The sequence below is a fragment of the Humulus lupulus genome, chromosome 4 (genome assembly GCF_963169125.1).
Source record: "Humulus lupulus chromosome 4, drHumLupu1.1, whole genome shotgun sequence".
NCBI classification, from domain to species: domain Eukaryota; kingdom Viridiplantae; phylum Streptophyta; class Magnoliopsida; order Rosales; family Cannabaceae; genus Humulus; species Humulus lupulus.
This window is the reverse complement of record NC_084796.1, coordinates 14,281,897-14,308,418: the sequence shown is the minus strand read 5'-3', so window position 1 is coordinate 14,308,418 and position 26,522 is coordinate 14,281,897. Positions and strand designations below refer to the sequence as shown.

At 34.5% G+C, this 26,522-nt stretch overlaps 1 long non-coding RNA gene across 1 annotated transcript; it reads right to left on the bottom strand.

Annotated features, from left to right (window-relative positions):
• Positions 1 to 1,283: 1,283 nt before the first annotated feature.
• LOC133828839 (uncharacterized) lies at positions 1,284 to 25,840 on the bottom strand. The gene is made up of 2 exons (XR_009891339.1): positions 25,701 to 25,840; positions 1,284 to 1,567 (listed from the first exon to the last, which is right to left on the bottom strand). It is a non-coding gene; the product is annotated as an uncharacterized LOC133828839 (long non-coding RNA).
• Positions 25,841 to 26,522: the final 682 nt, after the last annotated feature.

The following is a 26,522-nucleotide window of genomic DNA, read 5'->3' as shown; positions in this document are numbered from 1 at the left end:
GTATATCAAATATGTATAAAATTCAAATTACAGGGTACTAGATCAACATTATTGAAAACATACAGTACCAAGTGTGTATTTCGATAAAATACAGGGTACCAAATGGTTATATACCCAATTTAAAAAAAAAAAAAAGAACTTGTGTACATGACAATGCAATTTAAAGACTGGCCAACATGCTGAGATCCAGTATGCCTGGATGGCTACTTGCCGTAAATGTAACGACCCAAATTTCTTAATAAGGCTTAGGGCCTTGATTAGGAGGTCAGGATGAAAAATCTTGGAATTATATGATAATGTGATATTTATATGTATCATTATGTGAATATGTGAGTTATATTATAATATGACTAGATATGCATATTTAGGTGTATTAAATATGCATGTGGGCCCATTTCTGTTTAATTTGCAATTTTCATATTTTGGCCATTTTGGGCATATTTGGCATATATGTGGTATATGTGTGGTGCTTCATTATTATTTGGTTATGCTAGGGTTACTCAATACAAGAAGATCCTAGGAAGCAAGCTAGTGGGAAAGTCACAACGAGATTTATACTTGACTCGGAGTGAGTCAAGGGGTATTTAGCACATTACCGGGATATTGGGTAATGGGAATAAATATTTGATGATAAATTGGGAGTTAGTGAGATCATGAGGAAATTCTGGGAGTTTTGACTATTTTACCCACAGGAGCATTTTCGGGACCCCAAGCATTAGGATTTATTTGAGGTTACTTAAGCTTGAAGTAACCTGTTAAGAAATAAAAAGAACATTCAGAACGTTGTCTCTCCCTCAAAGTTCCATTTTTGACACCCGATCACATTTTCGAAGGAAACTTGAGTTTTAGGAGTCGGATTCAAGCAAGGATTGAGGCATAGTGATTCTAGGAAAGATTATAAGCTTATTATCCGGAGGATTTAGTTGGAAAATGACTCAATTGGAAGTAATCCAAGTTTTAAGTTCAAGTTTTTAAAGTTTTTAAGCTTTGATTGGATTTTTGTGTTTTGATGAGTTTTTAAATAAATTGAAGCTTGTGTTTTATTGGTATTGGATAAATAGGATGTTTAGGAACTTTTATTTTTTAATTTGGATATGTTTGGGTAGGTTTTTGGAAGGATTTAAGTGGGAAAAATTGAAGGATGTGGTTGATTTCGTGGTCAAATCGCGACCTGGTTCTAGCAGGTCGCGACTTGGATATAGTCAGATGTGTAATAACCCAACTATTTCTAAGACCCTGGACCATTAAAACTACTAGACATAGCTACTACTTTGAAGAGAACATACATAAGAAATATTCGTAACTTTATTAAAAACTACAAAGTAAATATTTGAAATACATAAATGAGCGGTATGGGATCCCACTATTTTAAAATAAAACATAACTTAATTTTAATGAAGTTGTTTACAAAACTAAATGCGGAAAAGACATAAAAAAACATAATTTAAAGAGACTAAAAATAACGCATCCTCGATCGACACGCAGTCCATCCATTCCATTCATCCTCAACACACAAGCCAAGCTACCAAGAATTCTTCCGCCTCCGTATCTAACTTCCTGCATCACACTAAAAAAATAAAGGAGTGAGCCTAATGCCCAGCAAGGAAAAGCTACCAATCAAACACATACAACACAAAACATAAACATAAGACTATATCAAAACATATACTATACATATACTATATCAAAACATATGACTATAAAACATAAACATAAGACTATATCAAAACATATATCATAAATCATAAAACTATATCATAAAACATATATCACAACTCTAACCCATCTACATGGTAAACATTAGGGTTTGCTAGCTAAGCAACTATGAGCCTCAAAATTCATTGAGGTTTGCTAGCTAAGCAACTATGAGCCCTATATAACATAAAAATAATTAGGGTTTGCTAGCTAACAACAATGAGCCTCAAAATACATTGAGGTTTGCTAGCTAAGCAACAATGAGCCCCTAAGCAACATAACAACATTTAGGGTTTGCTAGCTAACAACAATGAGCCTCAAAATACATTGAGATTTGCCAGCTAAGCAACTATGAGCCCTAAGCAACATAAAAACATAATCATATATCATAACATATTATAACATAAACATATCATAACATATAAGCATATGAAAAACTATCCTATTTTCCTTACTAACACCGGGATAATTGAGAACAAGGACGGGACTTGGAACACTCCTAAAACCAAGAATAAGAATGGTGAGTATTTCTAAAGAAAAGAGATAAAAAGAAGAGAACTAAAACCATCAAGAAGAAACTTACCGAAAAGACACCTTAAGGTCAAAGAACTTAAATACCTAACCAAGAATTGAAAAAACGAGTTAGGATCTGAATGAAAACTAAAGAAAAGTAAGGAATCATAAAGAATAGAACTTATGAACAATATTACCTTGGATGAAATAGAACCGATCTACACCTCAATATTGAAAACACACTTTATCTCACTACCTAAGTGTTTATAAAGCTTAAGATGATAAAGCTTTTATCCCAAACCCAAGTGTATCTCTCTATAGTAATACTAGCACCTTAGAGGCTCTGATCAAATGCTTGAAGAATGAAGAAAATGGCTGAGCACTAGGTCCTATTTATAGAGTTTGAGGAGTGAAAATATCATATTAAAAAAAATACTTAAATCCTTAAATAAACATGATTATGCAAGTGTCATGCTCTTCATGGTTCTGGAAGGTTCTAGAGTTTCTAGAACTTTCTTTTATTAAATCCTTAGATAAACATGATTATGACAAGTGTCATGCTCTTAATGATTCTGGAAGGTTCTAGAGTTTCTAGAACTTTCTTTTATTAAATCCTTAGATAAACATAATTATGACAAGTGTCATGCTCTTAATGATTCTTGGAAGTATCTAGATTTTCTAGAACTTTCTTTTATTTAAAAATACTTAAATCCTTAAATAAACATGATTATGACAAGTGTCATGCTCTTAATGGTCTTGGAATGTTCTAGAGCTTCTAGAACTTTCTTTTATTTAAAAATACTTAAATCCTTAAATAAACATGATTATGACAAGTGTCATGCTCTTAATGGTCCTGGAAGGTTCTAGAGCTTCTAGATACTTCTATTATTGAATTATCCATTTAAAATGCTTAAATCCTCAAATAAACAAGGTTGTGACAAGTGTCATGCTCTTATTGGTTATGGAAGATTCTAGAACTTTCTTTTATCTAAAATATAAATAAACATGATTATGACAAGTGTCATGCTCTTAATGGCTCTAATAAACCTTAGGTTATAATAAAAATATTTCTATGACCAAAAATATTAATCAAACCATATATTATAATTAATATTTCTAAACTATAGGTTAAACTTATAAAATCCATAACTATTGCTACGAGTATCCAACTAAGTCCCGGTTTGAACCAAAATCCACAAAATCTAAAATACTACAAACTACTACTAACTATCTAGCTAGCTAAGTGAACATTCTGGGACTCTAAAGATGTCAGAAAGGAGAAGCCTTGGGGGCACACCGCGACCCAGGAAGGGTCAAGTCGCGGCTTGCCCTAGTGCCCAGGCAAGGGAGCCCTCTAACTTGGGGCAAGTCGTGACTCACTAGGCCAAGTAGCGACAAGCTTGGGTATTTTTGCCTAGATTTGGTTTTTAGTCATGGGAACTTAACTTTAAGGGTCTGGGATCGATTCTACTACCCAGCTGAGTGGGATTCGACGTCCCGGAGGCTAGGTTCGGGTTTGGAAGTATTTATTTACTCATTTTGATGAGGTTTTATATTATGGTTGTGACTAGGTTATCACTAGGGGCTTGGAAACAGGATCGTGCTTGTGGCTCATTTATTGGTAACTTGTGCTTGGACCAAAGGTAAGAAAACTACACCCAGTATGTGATGCATGTGAGGCATAAGATGTAGAGTCCAAGAACTTTACTTAGCTAGTTAGATAGTAGTAGTAATAGTAATAGCTAGTAGTAGTTGTAGTATGTTTTTAACTGTGGATTTTGGTTCAAGCCGGGACTTAGTTGGACACTCGTAGCAACACTTGTAGATTTTATAAGTTTAATCTATAGTTTAAGAATATTAATTATAACCTAAGGTTTGATTAATATAACTGATTATGAAGATGATATTTATTATACTATAAGGTTTAGATAAACCAAATAAGATAATGACACTTGTCATGTGTATGTTTAATGAGAAATTAAGTATTTTTTAGGAATAGTTTATTAAGAACAATATTTGAAAATCCTAGAGTCTGCCAGCAGCTTTGAAATCGTTAAAGGACTTAGTCAAGGCTGTTTACTCAATTCAAATTAGACTGAAAAAGTGTAATTACGTGTATAATATTTCAGCGTATGTCGATATATCGCAGCTCTAGGGGGCGATATATCGCCACACAGGGATACGAAAAACACGTAACTTCGCACGACCACCTCGAAGAGCCTCGAGAATATGAGCCCAGGCGATATATCGCCTAAGGTAGGCGATATATCAGCTCTAGGGCTGCATTTTCAAATGATTTTGAAACCGAGATCATCTTAATCCTTAACCTCTTGATAGGTCCAGAATCTTTTTGACCGAGTCTTCAGCCTTTATTGAACGATTATTCAAATGTTTTTCAATTAAAAAGCCATTATTTTATTCAAGCTAAATGAAGATCTTTTCATTCTTGAACTCTATAAATAGGACCTAGTACCCATCCATTTCTTCATTCATCAAACTGAGTTCAGAGCCTACAAGCTGCTAGGTTTACTTTAGAGTGTTAAACACTTGGGTTGGGGTTATAAGCTTTATCATTATAAGCTTAATAAACACTTGGGAAGTAAGGTTTATAGTGTATTTCGGTTTCGAGGTGTAGTTCGGTCATAGAAGCATTCAAGGTATTCCTAATTCTAGTTCCTTTCAGTATTGTTTCATTAGTTTTTATAGTTTTTCTCTACTCAAATCCTAACTAAGTATGCTTTATTCTTGGTTAGGCATCTAAGTTCTTTGAACTTGAGGTTCTTGTTGGTAAGTATCTTCTCGATGGTTTAGTTCATTCTTTTCATCTCTTTTCTTTTAGAATACTCACCTCTCTATTAATGGTTTTTAGGAGTGTTCCAAAATCCCGACCTTGTTCTCATCATCCCGGTATTTTGGTAAGGAAAATAGGATAGTTCTTATGTGATATGTGCTATGTTTATATAAGAAGTGTTATGATTATGCTATAGTATGATTTTATGTGTTATGATATATGCATGTTTTGGGGCTTATAGTTGTTATATAACAAACCTTAACAATTTTATGTTTTGGGCTTATAGTTGTTATATAGCAAACCCCAACATTTTTATGTTTTTGGGGCTTATAGTTGCTTAACTAGCAAACCTCATTGTAGTTTGAGGCTTATAGTTGCTTAGTTAGCAAACCCCAATAGTTACCATGTACATGGAATTAGAATTATGATATATGTGTTATAGTATATGATATATGTTCATAGTTTATGTGTATGATTATGTTTCATGGTTGTAGTAGATTTTCCTTGTTGGGCATTAGGCTCATTCCTTTATGTTTAATATGTGCAGGAAAATAGTTATGGCGGCGGGAAGGTCTTGGCAGCTTGGGAATGTGTATTGAGGGAGAATGGAAATTGGTGGACTGCACGAACGATTCGAGGATGAAGTTGTTTAAGTCTTTTAAAATTATGCTTTATATGTACTTTTCCGCATTTTTTTTGTAACATATTTTAAGATTTAAGTTATGTTCTATTTTATTTTCAAACAATGGGATCCCATACCAGAATCGCATTTTTATGTATTTAACCTTTGCTTTACAGTTTATAATAAAGATATGGTTATTTCATGTGAATGTTTTCTTAAAGATTAGTGTCTATATATAGTAGTTATTAATGGTCCAAAGTCTAGAATAAGTTAGGTCGTTACATAAGATACATGTGATTAGAGCATGACATGAATATTGAATATGAGATTGATCAGAGCTTGAGTCTCTGTAAATGTGCATGATCATAATTATGCTAGTGATTATTGAGTAAGCATGCTAAATGCCCTGTATTTGGATATTTTACATATGATATATGCCTGGTTGCATTGTTTACTTGTGAGTGGAACTGACCTATGAGTCAGGAATCGGCAATGCTGTCAGTATTGATTGTGAAGCTGTGACTCATTAGTCAAGTTCGACAGTAGTACTGAGCACTGCTCGTAAAGGCTCAGGTGACTCATTAGTCAAGCTGTGACATATGAAATGCTTGACCGACCTTAAGTTCGATGAAAACAAAAGCGCTTGTCTAGTCGAAAGGCTAGTTACTTAAAGCCAGTGCCAAAAGGCTCAGGTGACTGTAACGTCACATGGCTTAAGTTCGTGACTCGATAGTCACTTATCTGGTTCAAGTTCGTGACTCCATAGTCACTTATCTGGTTCAAGTTCGTGATTCACTCATCAGTCACTTATCTAATTCAAGTTTGTGACTCACTCATCATTCACTTATCTTATTCAAGTTTGTGACTCACTCCATAGTCACTTATCTAATTCAAGTTCGTGACTCCATAGTCACTTATCTAGTTCAAGTTTGTGACTCACTCATTAGTTACTCATTTGATTTGGGCTACAAGCCCAACCATGATTATCAGAATCTCAAAGTGTTAATCACTCATATGATTAGGGCTACAAGCCCCAGCATGATTATCAGAATCTCAAAGTGTTAATCACTCATCTGATTAGGGCTACAAGCCCCAGCATGATTATTAGAATCTCAAAGTGTTAATCACTCATCTTATTAGGATTGAATTGATAGTCATCCATACAGGAGGCAGGATCCACAATCATTATTTAGACTTATTTGCATGCATGAATAGAGCTATTATTGCTAGGCATGCCTATAGTAACACGTTATTACTGTTCATGAGCATATTGAGTTTTCTTGTTGAGCTTCGGCTCACGGGTGCTATGTGGTGCAGGTAAAGGCAAAAGAAAGCTGGATCATTCTTGAGTTTGAGAGTTTAGGTGACGATGTGTACATATGCGGCTACTCGACCACCACGGCAAAGGGTTTAAAGAGGAACTAGGGTTAAACCTTATTTTTCCGCTTAGGTCGGCTGGTTGTAAATGTTTTACTGTAATTAACCTTTAAAATATATTTTTGGGATCCCAATGTATATAGTAAACGTTCTAGTGAAGCGTTGTATCTTTGACCGAAATTTTTAACCATAAACTATTAATCATACTTAGTTACACGATTATGGCCAAATGACTCGGTTAGCGAGTTTATCACAGTTTAAAATGCACATCGTAACGGTCCCTTGTGTAGTGTCCCAGAACTTTACTTAGCTAGCTAGATAGTAGCAGCAGTAGCAGTAGTAGCTGTAGAGTCTAAGAACTTTACTTAGCTAGTTAGATAGTTGTGGTAATAGTAATAGCTAGTAATATTTGTAGTATGTTTATGACTGTGGATTTTGGTTCAAGCCGGGCTTAATTGGACACTCGTAGTAACACTTGTAGATTTTCCAAGTTTAACCTATAGTTTAAGAATATTAATTATAACCTAAGGTTTGATTAATATGACTAATTATGAAGGTGATAATTATTATACTATAAGGTTTAGATAGACTCAATAAGATAGTAATACTTGTCATATGAAGGCTTAATGAGAAATTAAGTATTTTTTAGGAATAAGTTTATTAAGAGTAATATTTGAATATCCTAGGGTCTGCCAGCAGCTTTGAAATCATTAAAGGACTTAGTCAAGGCTGTTTACTCAATTCAAATTAGGTTGAAAAAGTGTAATTACGTGTTTAATATTTCAGCGTATGTCGATATATCGCAGCTATAGGGGGCGATATATTGCCATACAGGGATACGAAAAACAGGTAGCTTCGCACGACAACCTCGATGAGCCTCACGAATATGAAGCCAGGCGATATATCGCCTATAGTGGGCGATATATCGGCCCATGGCATAAAATTTGAATGATTTTGAAACCGAGTTCATTTTAATCATTAACCTCTTAATAAGTCCAGCATCTTTCTGACTGAGTCTTCAGCCTCAGCTGAACGATTATTCAAATGTTTTTCAATTAAAAAGCCATTATTTTATTCAAGTTAAATGAATATCTTTTCATTCTTGAACTCTATAAATAGGACTTAGTACCCAGCCATTTCTTCACTCATCAAGCTGAGTTCAGAGCCTACAAGCTGCTAGGATTACTTTAGAGTGTTAAACACTTGGGTTGGGGTTATAAGCTTAATCATTATAAGCTTAATAAACACTTGGGAAGTAAGGTTTATAGTATATTTCGGTTCGAGGTGTAGTTCGGTCATAGAAGCATTCAAGGTATTCCAAATTCTAGATCATTTCTGTATTGTTTCTTTAAGTTCTTATAGTTTTTCTACTCAAATCCTAACTCGTATTCCTTATTCTTGGTTAGGCACCTAAGATCTTGAACGTATGATTCTTGTTGGTAAGTATCATTTCAATGGTGTAGTTATTCGTTTCATCTCAATTCATTAGTATACTCACTTCTCTATTATGGTATTTAGGAGTGTTCCAAAATCCCGACTTTGTTCTCATCATCCCGGTATATTGGTAAGGAAAATAGGATAGTTTTATATGCGTATATGCTATGTTGATATGTTATGATAAGTTATGTTATAGTTTGTTATGTTATGTTTTCTTATGTTTCATGGTTATGATTTACCCTACCTCAGATATTAGACAAGGGACGTAGATGGGTTATCATAAACCTACCATATGATCTAACCTACCTCAGATATTATAAAGGGGAAGTAGATGGTTTATCACATGTTTTAATGGCCATTAATAGTATAGTCTTATATGATGTATGTTTTTATAGATATATGTTATATGTTTATAGTTTATAGTTATGTGTATGATATGTTTCATGCTTGTAGTAGATTTTCCTTGCTGGGCATTAAGCTCACTCCTTTATGTTTTGTATGTACAGGAAAATAGCTATGGTGGCGGGAAGATTCTTGGCAGCTTGGGAATGTGTATTGAGGCAGGATGGAATCGGTGGATTGAGTGTTCGATTCGAGGATGAAGTCGCTTCCTAGTCTTTTTAAAATTTATGTTTTATATGTATTTTCCGTACTTAATTTGTAAACCAATTATTTAAAGTTATGTTATGTTTTTATTTTAAAAACAATGGGATCCCATATCCTACTTATGAATTTATGTATTTTTGAACATTTACTTTACAGTTTTAAATGAAGTTATGGTTATTTCTTATGTACGTTTTCTTAAGTTAGTATAGTAGTTTCTAATGGTCCAAGTTTAGAATAGTTGGGTCGTTACAGTAGCAGTAGTAGCAGTAGCAGCAGTAGCAGCAGTAGCAGAAGAGCAGTAATAGTAGCAGTAGTAGCAGCAATAGTAGTAGCCGCAGTAGTAGTAGCAGCAGTAGTAGTAGCAGCAGCAGCAGTAGTAGCAGTAGCAGTAGCAATAGTAGTAGCAGTAGTAGTATGATAGTTACCATAGATTTTGGTTCAAGCCGGGACTTAGTTGGAGACTCGTAGTAACACTTGTAGATTTTATAAGTTTAACCTATAGTTTAAGAATATTAATTATAGCATAAGGTTTGATTAATATAGCTGATTATAGAAATGCCATTTATTATACCATAAGGTTTTGAGAGAACTAATAAGATCGTGACACTTGTCGTGTGCATGTTTATTAAGGATTTAAGTATTTTGATGAATAGTTTAATTAAAAGAAAGATCTAGAAGCTCAAGAACCCTCTAGAAGCTGTTAGGATCGTATTTTTACTCAGTCAAAGCTGTTTTTTCAATTCAAAATATGCTGAAAAAGTGCAAATGTGTGTTTGATATATCAACATATGCCGATATATCACAGCTATAGGGGCCAATATATCGCCTACAGGAGATACGAAAAATACGTCGACTTTACACGAACAATCGAACGAGGCTCGGGATTATGAGGGAGGCGATATATCGCCTATAGGGGGCGATATATCGGCTCCATTTCATATTTTTGAAAGTTTGATTTTATAAATTTGAAAATAGCCTTGAACCTGCCTTTGAACGATTTTGACCGAGTTCTGGGCTTCTGTTGAACGAAAATTCAAATATTTTTCATTTTATATTCATTTATTTATTCATTCTAAAAGGGGTTAGTTTCACTCCTTGAGCTCTATAAATAGGACCTAGTACTCAGCCATTTTCTTCATTCTTCAAGCAGTCTTCAGAGCCTCCAAGTTGCTAAGGTTACTATAGAGAGAAACACTTGGGTTTTGGGTTAAAAGCTTTATTATTCTAAGCTTTTCTAAACACTCGAGAAGTGAGATATAGTGTGATTTCGGTATCGAGGTATAGATCAAGTCATAGGATCATCAAGGTATTCTTATTATTTAGTTCAGTTTTCATAGTTCTTTAGTTTTCATTCAGATCCTAACTCTTTATTTTGATTCTTGGTTAGGTATTTAAGTTCTTTGAACTTAAGGTTTCTTTTCGGTATGTTTCTTCTTGGTAGTTTAGTTCTCTTCTTTTTCATCTCCTTTCTTTAGAAATACTCATGGTTTTGTTGTTGGTTTTAGGAGTGTTCCAAATCTCGTTCTTGTCTCCATATCCCGGTTTTGGTAAGGAAAATAGGATAGATTTGATGTGCTTATGTGTTTCTGTTATGATATGTTTTATGCTATGATATGTATAAATATGCTTTGTAGTCACTTGGGCATATGACTTGCTTAGATAGCAAGCCCCAAGAGTTTTATCATTTTCATGGTTTAGAGTTATGATTTACCCTACCTCGACTAGCAAAGGACCTAGATGGGTTATCATAGACTTGTGATCTAGCCTACCTCGATTAGTAGATAGAGGACCTAGATGGTTTTATCACATGCCATGTAAATGAGTTAATGGCCATTAATATTGTAGTCCTATATGATATACGTTTTTATAGTCATATGTTTTATAGTATATGAATATGATGTAGTCTTATGTTTAGAATATATGTTTTATGTTGATAGTAGATTTTCCTTACTGGGCATTAGGCTCATTCCTTTATTTTTAGCTTGATGCAGGAAAATGAATATGGAGGGCGGAAAGATTCATGGTAGCTTGGCTTGTGTGTTGAGGATGAACAGATTGAATGGACTGCGTGGCGATCGAGGACAACGTTATTTTTAAGTCTTTTGAATTATGTTTTGATGTATTTCCGTAATTAGTATTTAAAACAATTTAAGTTTATTATTTATGTTTTTATGTATTAAACAATGGGTACCCATACCATATTTTATATTTCCTATTTTACTTTGTATTTCACACAATATTTATTTTGGGATTTTAAATAAAGTTATATTATTTCCTATGTATGTTTACCAATATAGTAGCTATGTCTAGTAGTTTTAATAGTCCAAGGTTTTAGAAATGGTTGGGTCATTACAGTTGGTATCAGAGAGACAGTTCATATGCATGAAGTTCTCCTTGATACACACGCACAAGCTCCGAATCTAACCGCCAGTGTAAGTGTTTATGTTATAGTTATTATGTTTATGTTATTAGCTAACATTTTAGCCCTTATGTTTTCAGTTAAGAATGGATGGAGCCTTGACCTATCAGGATATCTGAGCCATTAAGGCATTGAAAAGGATTAGAGAGCCAAGGAATACAGTAGGAGCATTAGAAAGAATCACTCAGAGATTGATCTTATTCCACAAGGAGATAGTCCATCTTCAGACTACTAAGTAAATTATGATGAGAGCTACGAAGCAATGTGTCTTAGTAATTAGGCTCTTTAAAGATTTTCCTCCTGTAATTTCAACCTTAGAAGAAATATGGGAGACTATAGATGATGATGATGAATTACCGGTAGCCATGAGATATTATTTTCTCATACTTAGGTTCACCTCTAAGATGGAATTTCAATTCACTAATGAGCAAAAACATAGAATCTTTATGAAACTTCCCCGAGGAAATTTTGAGGATCAAGATAATGATGACTATGAAGAGATAGATGATGATATGTTAGATGAAGGGTCAGATGTAGAAGATCCCGATTTTTAAATTCACCTTAGTTATGTTAGTTTATTTATTTGTTTATTTATCAATTTGCATTTATGATTGTACTTAGTGAAATCCTTTTTCCAAATTAATATTATTGTTATTTTTTAGAGTTAGGGGGCCATAGTAGTGGGAACGATTTTACTGATCCCAGCCCTCCCTCAATATGATTAACTTTGGAACAATGTCGAGTTTTGAGCCTGAGAATTAAGTCATATAGGATAATTAGAAACAGACTTAGAAAATAATAAAGATGATTGATTTTTCTAAGTATAGAAACACACCCTAATTATAAAGAAGGCTTACATAATTTTTCATAAGAAATCATAACTAATAGGTCCGAGTTATGTTTGCTTCGACTAAGTTTTGCCTTATAGCCTATTAGGGTAAGTTCTAACACGCTTTTTCTCGACTGTTAGAACTTTGCTGAAGATGTCGCTTAGAAGGTCTGCATGCACAGCCGGCAATGCCTCCAACGCCACCATTGAGATGAATGAAGCCCCTCTAGTTCGCAGTAGGGGAACGCGTGCTACCAATACTGCTGCTAACAGAAGTGCATCGCCGCCTCCAGTTGACAACACTGCTGAAATTGTCCAGTTACGGCAACAAGTGGAAGAATTGCTGCAACAACGACAATAGGCTCAGCTGCAGCCACAGACTCAACCTTAGCCTCAACCGCAACCACAGCCTCAGCAAATGGCTCAAGCACCCCCAACAAGTAGGTCCTTATGGGGGATGGCCAATGGAAAACTATGCACCATACCCAGCTCAGTACATGGAGTCAATCTACGAGCGATATCGTAAGCAACACGCTCCAAACTTTGAAGGGATAATCGACCCCTTCGAGGTGGAAGAATGGCTCAGGAATGTAGAGTTGATCCTAGCGCATATGAATCTCGGCAACGCGGACTGCATATCCTGTGTTTCGTCTCTTCTAAAGAAGGATGCTAGAATCTGGTGGGATTTAGTTCAGCAGACTCACGACATAGCCACCATGACATGGACTAGATTTGTGGAGCTCTTTCACAAGAAATACTACAACTCGGCAGTCACCACTCTAAGGGTAGAAGAGTTCACTAGTCTGAAGTAGGGTAACTTAATAGTAGCAGAGTATGCTCGTCAGTTCGACCGACTATCCAAGTTTGCACCAGAGTTGGTTCCAACAGACTTTTTGAGGGTCGACAAGTTCGTTAGAGGACTCAGACCAAAGATTGAGCTAGGAGTCAACCTAGCAAATCCTAGAACCACTACTTATGTCGATGCTCTAGAGATGGCTATAGAGGTGGAAAGGCTTCAGGCGAATGTTAGTAAGGAGGAGGCCAGCAAGCCTGAACCTAAGCAGCAGAATCAACCTCAAAATGGTCAGAACCACAACAACAACCATCAGCATAGCAATATTAATGGTTAGAAGAGATGGCATCCTAACAATAACCAATCCGACAATGACAAAAGAGCACGGACTAATAATGGAAACAATAGGTCGAGTTATGTTGAATACCCGCAATGCTCTAAGTGCCAAAAGAAACATCCTGGTGAGTGTCGTGCAAACACCAAGGGATGCTATAATTGTGGCCAGGAAGGTCATCGGAAGAGGGAATGTCCACAGCTTAAGCAAGAAGAGAAAAAGGACAACAAGATGGTTCCTGCCAGAGTCTTTGCCTTGACCCAGGGAGAAGCAGAAGCTAGTAATAAAGTGGTCACAGGTCAGATTCCTATCCTCGGTAATATATGTTCGGTATTATTTGATTCGGGAGCAACAAACTCATATATCTCGTTAGGAATGATAGAGAAATTAGACAAACCTTGTGAAATATTTAGAACTAGGTTTGTGACAAAATTGCCTTCGGGCAAAGTAGTCCTATCACCACAGATAGTACGAGGCGTACCGATCAAAATCGAGGACGTAGAACTAGAAGGAGACCTGATAGAGCTAGAGATCAAAGACTTTGACGTGATACTGGGCATGGATTGGCTAGCAAGGCATGGCACAACCATCGACTGTAGACGCAAGCAAGTGGTGTTCAAGACTCCTGACGGTCAGAGACTATGTTTTATGGGAAAGGTTTCGGGACTACGGACACCACTTATTTCATCTTTCAAAGCTCAAAGGATGACAGAGAAAGGATGTCACGCATTCTTAGCCAGCGTCACGGATGTAGTAAAGGAAACACCACTAAAGGTTGGAGACGTCCGCACCATAAAAGAATTCCCAGAAGTATTTCCTAACGACTTACCAGGGTTGCCGCCGACACGGGAAATTGACTTCACAATCGAGCTAGTACCAGGCACCGAGCCTATCTCAAAGGCCCCATACCGAATGACACCAACCGAACTCAAGGAGTTAAAGACGCAGTTAGAAGAACTCTTAGACTTGGGTTTCATTAGACCAAGCCATTCGCCATGGGGAGCACCGGTTCTATTTGTGAAGAAGAAGGACGGAAGCATGCGGATGTGTATAGATTACCGCGAGCTGAATAAGGTGACAATTAAGAATAAATACCCACTACCCCAGATCGACTACTTGTTTGATCAACTCTGAGAAGCGACCGTGTTTTCAAAGATTGATTTACGGTCCGGGTATCACCAGCTCAAGGTACGGGAAGAAGATATTCCCAAGACAACTTTTAGAACTCGTTATGGACATTACAAGTTTTTAGTTATGTCTTTTGGTCTTACCAACGCTCCAGCCGCATTTATGGACTTAATGAATCGAGTCTTTAAGGATTATTTGGACAAACTCATCGTAGTGTTCATTGACGTTATTTTGGTGTACTCCAAGGACGAAGTCGAGCACGAGGAACATTTAAGAATGACCATGCTACGATTGAAGGAGCATCAACTTTACGCCAAGTTCAAGAAGTGCGAATTTTGGCTTTCACAAGTAGCGTTCCTCGGCCATATAGTATCCAAGGATGGAGTTGCAGTAGACCTAGCTAAGGTAGAGGCTGTGAAGGATTGGCCAAGACCTAAGAATACGTCAGAGGTTAAAAGTTTTCTCGGGCTTGCAGGCTATTATCGGAGGTTTGTAGAAGGTTTTTCTAAGATAGCCACTTTGCTTACCAACCTGACCCGGAAACAACAAAGGTTCAACTGGATGGATAAGTGTGAAGAGAGCTTCCAGTTGCTTAAGGATAATCTATGCTCAGCACCAGTACTTTGTGTACCGACACCCAACGACAAGTTTGTAGTCTACTGTGATGCGTCGAAGCAAGGTTTGGGTTGTGTGCTGATGCAGAATGACAAAGAAATAGCCTATGCCTCAAGGCAGTTAAAGGAATACGAGCAACGCTATCCAACGCATGATATGGAGTTAGTAGTGGTGATCTTCGCATTGAAAAATCTGGCGCCACTATCTTTATGGAGAATGTTGTGAGATTTATACGGACCACAAGAGCTTAAAGTATTTCTTCACACAAAAGGAGCTCAACATGAAGCAGTGCAGGTGGTTAAAACTAGTAAAGGATTATGACTGCAAAATCTTATACCACCCGGGAAAAGCAAACGTAGTTGCTGATGCGCTAAGCAGGAAGAGTTACGGGAATCTAGTAACGTTATCCGGAATAGAAAAGCCACTCCAGCAAGAACTGACCAATACCGGAATAGAAGTAGTCATTGGTAAACTGGCTAACTTGTCCATCCAGTCAAGTCTATTAGAAGATATCTGGATCGGGCAAGGGCATGATGACACATTAGTGGCACACATGGCTGCAGTCAAAGAAGGCAAGGTCACAAATTTCTCTATATCAAAACAGGGGTTCTTGAGGTATAAGGACCGGGTATGCGTGTCGAATGACACTAGAATTAAGATGAAGATTTTAGAAGAGGCACACAATACTCCATACTCAGTTCACCTAGGGTTGACTAAGATGACTCACGACCTTAAGGCATTGTATTGGTGGCTCGGAATGAAGAAAGATGTAGCAGAGTATGTGTCTAAATGCTTAGTATGCCAGCAAGTGAAAGCAGAATATCAGCAGCCTGCAGGCTTATTGCAACCGCTTAATATTCCAAAATGGAAGTGGGAAGACATAGGCATGGACTTCATGACAGGACTACCACAAAAAAATAAGCAGCACGACTCGACTTGGGTAGTAGTAGATAGACTAACCAAGGCTCACTTCCTATCTGTCAAGACTACGTACACAGCAGATCAGTACGCAAACGTTTATGTTCAAGAAATAGTACGATTGCATGGAATCCCTAAGACTATAGTGTCCGATAGAGGATCGGTGTTTATATCAAGATTTTGGGGAAGCTTGCAGCAAGCTATGGATACCAAGTTAAGTCTTAGTACGACATTTCATCCTCAGACCGATGGTCAGTCCGAGCATACCACACAGATTTTAGAAGATATGTTGCGCACTTGTGTACTCGATTTCGGAGGATCATGGAGTAAGTATTTTCCACTGATAGAGTTCTCCTACAACAATAGCTACCAGTCAACGATCAGGATGGCACCCTATGAGCTACTTTATGGTAGGAGGTGTCGATCGTCGTTACATTGGGACGAGGTAGGAGAAAGGCAACTTCTTGGACCCGAAGCTGTTAGAGAGGCTCAGGATGCAGTGGCACTGATAAGAAAGTGTATACTCGCTGCTCAAAGCCGATAGAAAAGTTATGCGGATGCCAAGCGGCGTGATGTGGAATTCAAAGTCGGAGATCAAGTCTTCTTAAAGACATCGCCTATGAAAGGTGTGAAACGGTTTCGGAAGAAAGTTAAACTTAGTCCCCGGTTTATAGAACCTTTTGAGATATTGGACAAGGTGGGAACAGTTGCATATAGATTAGCCCTACCGCCAGCTCTAGCAGATAGCCATAATGTATTTCACATCTCGATGATGCGTAGATATGTGTCAGACCCATCTCACATCCTCAAGTACGATACGATAGCACTCCAGAAAGACTTGAGTTACGAGGAACGACCAGTTAGCATCCTAGATAGAGGGATGAAGGAATTATGGTCTAAGAGTATTCCGATAGTCAAGGTCCTATGAAGTAATAGTTCTGAACGGGAGGCAACGTGAGAGTTAGAGGGAGACATGCTAGCACGATATCCGGAATTGTTTGGTAAGTAATTTTGGGGACGAAATTCTTTTAAGTATGGGAGAATTGTAGTGTCCCAAAACTTTACTTAGCTAGCTAGATAGTAGTAGTAGTAGTAGTAGTAGTAGTAGTAGTAGTAGTAGCTTGTAGTATGATAGTTATCGTGGATTTTGGTTCAAGCCGGGACTTAGTTGGAGACTCGTAGAAACACTTATAGATTTTATAAGTTTAACCTATAGTTTAAGAATATTAATTATAACATAAGGTTTGATTAATATAGCTTATTATAGAAATGTCATTTATTATACCATAAGGTTTAGATAGAACTAATAAGATTGTGACACTTGTCGTGTGCATGTTTATTAAGGATTTAAGTATTTTGATGAATAGTTTAATTAAAATAAAGATATAAAAGCTCTAGAACCTTCCAACAGCTGTTAGGATCATATTTTTACTCAGTCAAAGTTGTTTATTCAATTCAAAATATGTTGAAAAAGTGCAAATACGTGTTTGATATATCTGTTATATTATTTTAAATAATATAATGTTAGATTAAATAATGTGAAAAAATGTGATTTGTCACACCTTGTAACATATTATTGAGAGTCACAAAAATTAGACACATGTGTGTGCCCAAATGTGACATATTTTGGAGTTACAAAATCAGTTACAATTTTGTAACTCCCAAATATTACCCAATAATGTGTATATTATATGTTACACATTTGAGATTGGATTTCATAAAGCCATATGTGAAATGGCTGATAGAGATGTGATTTTAACTCCCATAATGTGTATGGAAGTTACAAAATCAAGTGGCAATGAATTTGGAATGTTTTGGAAAATTTGGAAAAATTGGTTGCTGGAAAATGGCTTTAGGCCACAGCGCATGTCTGTCAGGCCACAGCCCAAGAACAAAAAACACTCTGTGGGTCGCAGCGCACATTTGTCAGGTCGCGGCCTAAGTGGCTGGCAGCATATTCCAATTTCGGTTTTATCCAATTTTGAACGTTTCCAAGAGCCAAATAACTCCCAAATCTATATTTTAATTCCATAAACATCCAATTAATCATTGGTAACAGCCATGGGGGTTGGTGGAATTTGAAATTCAAAGGGTGTCTCAAAACTCTATAAATAGGAGTCTAATGCTCACTTGTAAGACACACTATTTTCCATCCACAAAGCACTTGGCTGGAAAATACACCATAGAGGCTTGATAATTCTAGAGAGTTATTTCCTAGAGAGATTCCTTAGTGCTTAGAGAATAGTGGGAAATAAGCTTTTGGACAAAGGTTTTGAACCTTGTTCAAGTTGGTGATCCCCACTACTCTACACTTTGGTTGTGTGAGAGTTTGTGTTCTTTTTATTGTTCTTTTCATTCTTTTGATTTTGTTGTTCTTATTTACTTGTATTATTATAGTTTTGAGTTTGTAATATTCTTCTTCTACCTTTTTATATTTACTTGTATTTTGACCAATTGAGTTGTAATGTTTATTTAATCAATTACCTTGTCTATTGTATTTTTTGCATAGAGTTGTATTTTTTGTTTTTCCATGTTTCCATTGAGTATAAAAAATATATTCTCTAACAATCAAAATCTTAATTTCCTTTTCAATGGAAGGAGAAACCATAGAGATCTAGTGAGGATCCAACTTTGAAAAGATGGTAAGATAAGGTAATGTTCTTCTATAGTTTTCTTAGAAGATCTAATGGTTTTTATATAGTAGAAATCAGAAGAAGAAAATTTTATAAATGAGGTCCATTTTTTTCTAATCTCCTTTGTTTTTCAAATATAGTGGTTAGATTAGAAAATAATTCAACATCTTGAGTTGTTTCTATATGTGATTAATTAACATATTGTGTAAATAATCTAGTAGATTATTGGGTAATATGCTAGCATGTTATAGAATTGTCTTATTATGAGATAATGATAAATTATTAAGATGACAATTTTATGAGTTTTATATGACATGCCTATATATTGATTTTGTGAATCAATAGAATATATCAATATGTGGATATGTGAATTATTGTATGATATTTGTGATATATTTACAATATTATTATGAGATTAACAATGCATGCTAATATGATGGATATATGTTGACAAATTGTGTGAAAATTCTTTGAGACATAATTATGTTAATATATAAATGTATATTGATTTATACATGAGAATTATCATGATTATTATGATATGTCATATCATATGATTATTAAGGTGATAATAATGTAAATATGTTTATCATATATTATTGAAATGTGATGAGTTACTATTTATTTGGTAAATAAAGATAATTATTTGATAAATTAAATTTCTCATTTAAGTGTTGACCATCTCATTTTATGAGATAAGAAAATATGAACATAAGGGGGTTACATCTTTTAATGGTTGTGTCTTGCCATTGCAAGAAAAATGGATCAAGGTGGATTCAAAAATTGTGGGATGACATATTGACTCAATAGACTTATAGTCTAGAGTGTGGTCAAATGAAATATATTTGAGAATTATTTAGTGATAATAATTCTTAAATATTCAATGAGGAGATATTTCAAAATTGGAGAAGCAATTTTGAATCTTTACACCAATGATAAATTAAAGAGAACTTTATTCATTTTGGTAAAAGATGGTGATATGTTAAATTAATCTCAATGATGAGATAATTTTAAACAAAAGAAATCAAAGTGTTTAAATAAATCAATGAGGGTTTATTTTCTTTGATTTAAAGTGTTTTAAAATTGACATCTTCATTTTGATTTTGATGAGAAAAACAATGGATGTCAAATTGGTATTTTCAAAAGAATCTCAAAGAGACTCTTAAGAAATACTCAAAAGTTGTTTAAGTGATTTTGAGATTATTTAGACAACTAAAATTGAAAATTTGTGATTATTTGTTTGAGAAATTCTCACATTACATTTGTGTTCACATTTTTATGTTGTGAAGTACATAAAAGAAAAAAACTAAGTGAAAGATGCTTTGAAAGAAATGTGCATTGCTTTAGAATGCAAATAAATCAAGATAAAACATTGAGGTTTTTATCTTGATCTATTGAGAGTTTATCACATGTCTTAGAGGACTCATGATGAACTTTGAGAATTATAAGTCTAGATTTATCTTGGAGGATAAGGGACTTAATAGAAATGAAGAGATTTCTATTTTTTTTAAATGATATTTTATTATCACTATGGAAGAAATGTGGGGCGATGCTCCAAAGTTAATCAATTTATTTTGTTGATAATAATTGATTAATTTGGTCATCCTATCAAATAGGTGATTTGGAATTCCACATTCTAAATCATATTGGCTATATATGTATAGAATGAACAAATCTAGACATGCTTGGTGTCTAAAGTTATTGTTTTGTAATATTTTGATTCAAGAAGGAATCAATTTAAAACATAAAGGAGAATTCTAGAAACAAATAGGTTTCTAGAATTAATATTCAAATATTTATCTTGGATATTAAACTATAAATAGCGGGGATGTTGACTATGGTCAAAATCACTATTTTAAAGAGATAATTATTTTAATCAAACCATGGCTAGCAATAAAGTTTGAATAAAATAATGAGAGTTTCTAAGTATGCATACATGAGAAAAGAAATTATTCAAATGGAATCATTTCTATATCTCAAGGGGTGGGACTTAGACTCCCTAAAGAGATTCACGGTTGATGATAACTTATCTTAATAGTAGTCACCAAACTAGTATTAGGTTCAATAGGTAATAACAAGTCAATCAAATGAATAGTATGAGTACTAGTGTGTTACCAAATTGAGAGTTAAAACCAAAAGGTTTTTTAATAGAACTCAGTCTTGAAAAGACAAGTATTTTAGGGTAACAAAATACTGTAAAAGTTCTACCTATATAGACTTAGGAGTGGTGCTGCCCCTCATGAGAATTGGGAGTCATTTTCAAGAAAAGTATATGAATGGAATGTGCACATGGCCATTAACGGTGCAAAGCGAGATAATGAGGTCTCAAGTGAACATAGCAAAGGTGTGTGTTATCACCGGATTGTTATCAAGGGATAGTGGTTCAATGCTTCGGCAACCAAAATTTCAACAAACTTTGTGATAATTACACTAAGGTAAAATTCAAGTCGAAAGACATTTTACTTTATGCACCAATGCAAAGGTTTCTATAGAGAGTCATTATTTAATCAAGTGGGGGAATATTATATTTTAATATAATGTTTTGATTGATTAAATAAGTGTTACAAAAAGTGATTATTTAATCTAAGTGGGGGAATGTTATATTATTTTAAATAATATAATGTTAGATTAAATAATGTGACAAAATGTGATTTGTCACACCTTGTAACATATTATTGAGAGTCACAAGAATTAGACACATGTGTGTGCCCAAATGTGACATATTTTGGAGTTACAAAATCAATTACAATTTTGTAACTCCCAAATATTACCCAATAATGTGTATATTATATGTTACACATTTGAGATTGGATTTCATAAAACCATATGTGAAATGGGTGATAGAGGTGTGATTTTAACTCCCATAATGTGTATGGAAGATACAAAATCAAGTGAGAATGAATTTGGAACATTTTGGAAAAATTGGAAAAATTGGTTGCTGGAAAATGGCTTTGGGCCGCGGCGCATGTCTGTCAGGCTACGGCCCAAGAAGAAAAAACACTCTGTGGGTCGTGGCGCACGTTTGTCAGGCTGCGGCCCAAGTGGCTGGCAGCATATTCCAATTTTTGGTTTTATCCAATTTTGAACGTTTCCAAGAGCCAAATAACTCCAAAATCTCTATTTTAATTCCATAAACATCCAATTAATCATTGGTAACAGCCATGGGGGTTGATGGAATTTGAAATTCAAAGGGTGTCTCAAAACTCTATAAATAGGAGCCTAATGCTCACTTGTAAGACACACCATTTTTCATCCACAAAGAACTTGGCTGGAAAATACACCATAGAGGCTTGATAATTCCAGAGAGATCCCTTAATGCTTAGAGAACAGGGGGAAATAAGCTTTTGGACAAAGGTCTTGAACCTTGTTCAAGTTGGTGATCCCCACTACTCTACACTTTGGTTGTGTGAGAGTTTGTGTTCTTTTTATTGTTCTTTTCATTCTTTTGATTTTGTTCTTCTTATTTACTTGTATTATTATAGTTTTGAGTTTGTAATCTTCTTCTTCTACCTCTTTATATTTACTTGTATTTTAATTAATTGAGTTGTAATGTTTATTTAATCAATTACCTTGTCTATTGTATTTTTGCATAGAGTTGTATTTTTGGTTTTTCCATGTTTCCATTGATGAAGGAATTACGATCTAAGAGTATTCCGATTGTCAAGGTCCTATGGAGTAATAGTTCTGAACGGAAGGCAATGGGGAGTTGGAGGGAGACATGTTGGCACAATATCCGGAATTGTTTGGTAAGTAGATTTCGGGGACGAAATTCTTTTAAGTAGAGGAGAATTGTAGTAGTATGATAATTACCGTGGATTTTAGTTCAAATTAGTAGTAGCTTGTAGTATGATAGTTACTATGGATTTTGGTTCAAGCCGGGACTTAGTTAGAGACTCGTAGCAACACTTGTAGATTTTATAAGTTTAACCTATAGTTTAAGAATATTAATTATAACATAAGGTTTGATTAATATAGTTGATTATAGAAATGTCATTTATTATACCATAAGGTTTAGATAGAACTAATAAGATCGTGACACTTGTCGTGTGCATGTTTATTAAGGATTTAAGTATTTTGATTAATAGTTTAATTAAAAGAAAGATCTAGAAGCACTATAACATTCCAGCAGATGTTAGGATCATACTTTTACTCAGTCAAAGCTGTTTATTCAATTCAAAATATGTTGAAAAAGTGCAAATACGTGTTTGATATATCAACATATGCCGATATATCGCAGCTATAGGGGCCGATATATCACCTACGGGAGATACGAAAAACACGTTGACTTTGCACGAACAATCGAACGAGGCTTGGGATTATGGGGGAGGCGATATATCGCCTATAGGGGGCGATATATCGGCTCCATTTCATATTTTTGAAAGTTTGATTTTATAAGTTTTAAAATAGCCTTAATCACTTGAACCTGCCTTTGAACGATTTTGACCGAGTTCTGGGCTTCCGTTGAACGAAAATTCAAATATTTTTTATTTTATATTCATTTATTTATTCATTCTAAAAGGGGTTAGTTTCACTCCTTGAACTCTATAAATAGGACCTAGTACTCAGCCATTTTCTTCATTCTTCAAGCAGTCTTCAGAGCCTCCAAGTTGCTAAGGTTACTATAGAGAGAAACACTTGGGTTTTGGGTTAAAAGCTTTATCATTCTAAGATTTTCTAAACACTCGGGAAGCGAGATATAGTGTGATTTCGGTATCGAGGTATAGATCAAGTTATAAGATCATCAAGGTATTCTTATTCTTTAGTTCAGTTTTCATAGTTCTTTAGTTTTCTTTAGTTTTCATTCATATCCTAACTCTTTGTTTTGATTTTTGGTTAGGTATTTAAGTTCTTTGAACTTAAGGTTTCTTTTCGGTAAGTTTCTTCTTGGTGGTTTAGTTCTCTTCTTTTTCATCTCCTTTCTTTAGAAATACTCATGGTTTTGCTGTTGGTTTTAGGAGTGTTCCAAATCTCGTTCTTGTCTCCATATTCCGGTTTTGGTAAGGAAAATAAGATAGATTTTACCAGCTTATATGTTTATGTTATCATATGTTTTATGCTATGATATGTATAAATATGTTTTGTAGTCACTTGGGCATATGACTTGCTTAGATAGCAAACCCCAATATTTTTATCATTTTCATGGTTTAGAGTTATGATTTACCCTACCTCGACTAGTAGAGGACCTAGATGGGTTATCATATACTTATGATCTAGCCTACCTCGATTAGTAGATAGAGGACCTAGATGGTTTTATCACATGCCATGTAAATGAGTTAGCCATGTAAATGAGTTAATGGCCATTAATATTGTAGTCCTATATGATATACGTTTTTATAGTCATATGTTTTATAGTATATGAATATGATGTAATCTTATGTTTAGAATATATGTTGTATGTTGATAGTAGATTTTCTTTACTGGGCATTAGGCTAATTCTTTTATTTTTAGCTTGATGCAGGAAAATGAATATAGAGGGCGGAAAGATTCATGGCAGCTTGGCTTGTGTCTTGAGGTTGAATGGATTGAATGGACTGCGTGGCGATCGAGGACAACGTTATTTTTAAGTCTTTTGAATTATGTTTTGATGTATTTCCGCAATTAGTATTTAAAACAATTTAAGTTTATTATTTACGGTTTTATGTATTAAACAATGGGTACCATTACGATATTTTATATTTTATATTTCCTATTTTACTTTGTATTTTACACAATATTTATTTTGGGATTTTAAATAAAGTTATGTTATTTCCTATTTATGTTTCCCAATATAGTAACTATGTCTAGTAGTTTTAATGGTCCAATATTTTAGAAATAGTTGGGTCATTACACCTGGAGATTAGGGCATTACAGTAAACATGACAAGGGGTGGGTGTTAGATACAACCATGAAGACTTGACTCTGGCAATCATTTTTCGGAAAGCGCTGTAACCACCAAATGAGATACAGTATCATACTTACCACAAGAGAGAATTACATTCGCTTTCGTATTCTATTGTTCCTCCACTTCCGTCTAATTTTGAGGAGATTACTGAGATGAAGGAGCGCATCCAACTATTGGAGGAGCACATCAAGATCTATTGTATCACCCCAAGAACTCAACTTTTACTTCTACCACCACCTGATGATCCTAATGCTGGAGGATCGACCTCACAGGTTGACTTCTATATTTTGTTTTCACAAAATGTTCTATTTTCATGTATTAGTAAAAAATATTCTATCTTAATTCACAAACTCTTGTATTTGTTTAAGCAATTAATACAAATCTTTTATTCTACCTTTTGTTATATCATTTCAATTTTATTATTTAAAAAATAATAATAAGCTCTCTAGCAACAACATTTTTGTCGCCGGTGGAAAGTTTCTTCAACAGGCAAAGCTCCACCCACAACCTCTACTTACTGACAATATTCAGGGCTCTACTGACAATATTTGATATCGGTAGGCAGTGGCGGAGCCAGGATTTGAGTTTAGGGAGGGGACACCATATAAATTTTCAACAAATTTAACAAAATAAAATATATATTCAGATCATTAAACTCAATAAAAATATATATTTTCCACATTATTTTTCTTTGCACTTTGAACGTACTCTTATATGGGGACCGTTGATTCTAACCTTTTTTTTTTTGTAATATTTCTCCATATCTATTTAATAAAATTTGATATTTTAGACAACTACTTTCTACTTATAAACTAAATTTGTATATAATTATATATACAATTACACATAACAAGAACATAAATACATCATATACATGCTTACACAATTTAAAGGCGTCATATATGCAATGCAAAATACAATTAAAAATACAAAAAAGAGTTATGATTTTTATCAAACACTTGGTGTACAATGCACAATAATGGATTAAAAGACCCATATACATACTCTAGTTTCTTCTTTTAGAAAATAAAAATTACAGACCTAAGACTAAGAGACCTTAATCATTAACAAGGGGTTACTCTAAAACACAGAAATAATTAATCAATTACCTTGGCAGATGAACATGAATGTTGTTGCAATTTTTCCTCTATTTTTTTTAGACTTTTCTTCTCTTCGTGCTACTGTGATATTTTGAGCCTTAAATGGTTATATGATTTCATTTACTTTTTATAACAATCAAAATATAATAGAAAAATTATTAAAATATAATAAAAAAAGTATGGCCGATAGTTTATATAATATATAGGGTAAATCTGTCATGCGGGCGTCGCATACTAGGGTTTTATAGTTTTTTCATTTAAGATTCGGTAGTCGTCAGTGACTTTTTTTAAATCATTCAAATTGGCAGCTTTTTCATTTAATACTATATATATTAAAATTCGGTAGTTGTCAGTCACAACTTTTTTTCATTTGAATAATTTTTGTTTTGTTTTTTTATTTCTAATTACAATTTTGAACTACACATGTCCAAATTTGAGTAGACTATTCTTTTGGGCCATACCGCCCCGGGTGGGTCTTTGGACTAAGAGCACTCTCATTTGGTGTTCTACTTCAACTTTTAAAATACCTCTTAAAAACACACATTTTTCTATTTTATCTCTAAGTTTTACATTTTACCATACATCAGATTCTCTATTTTTTTCTCTATATCATTTAAATATTATATTTTCAAACATTTTTTATTCATTTCAAATATTTTTTATAACTATCAATAATATCCTAATATATTTTAATATTATAATATTGGGTTAAAGGATGAATAGTATACATTAAATATAGCTTGGTACTGTAGCTTTATGTAAAAATATTTGTAAAATACATCATCCAATGTATACCCATTTTTGTTAGTTTTAGCTATTTTTTACATATTT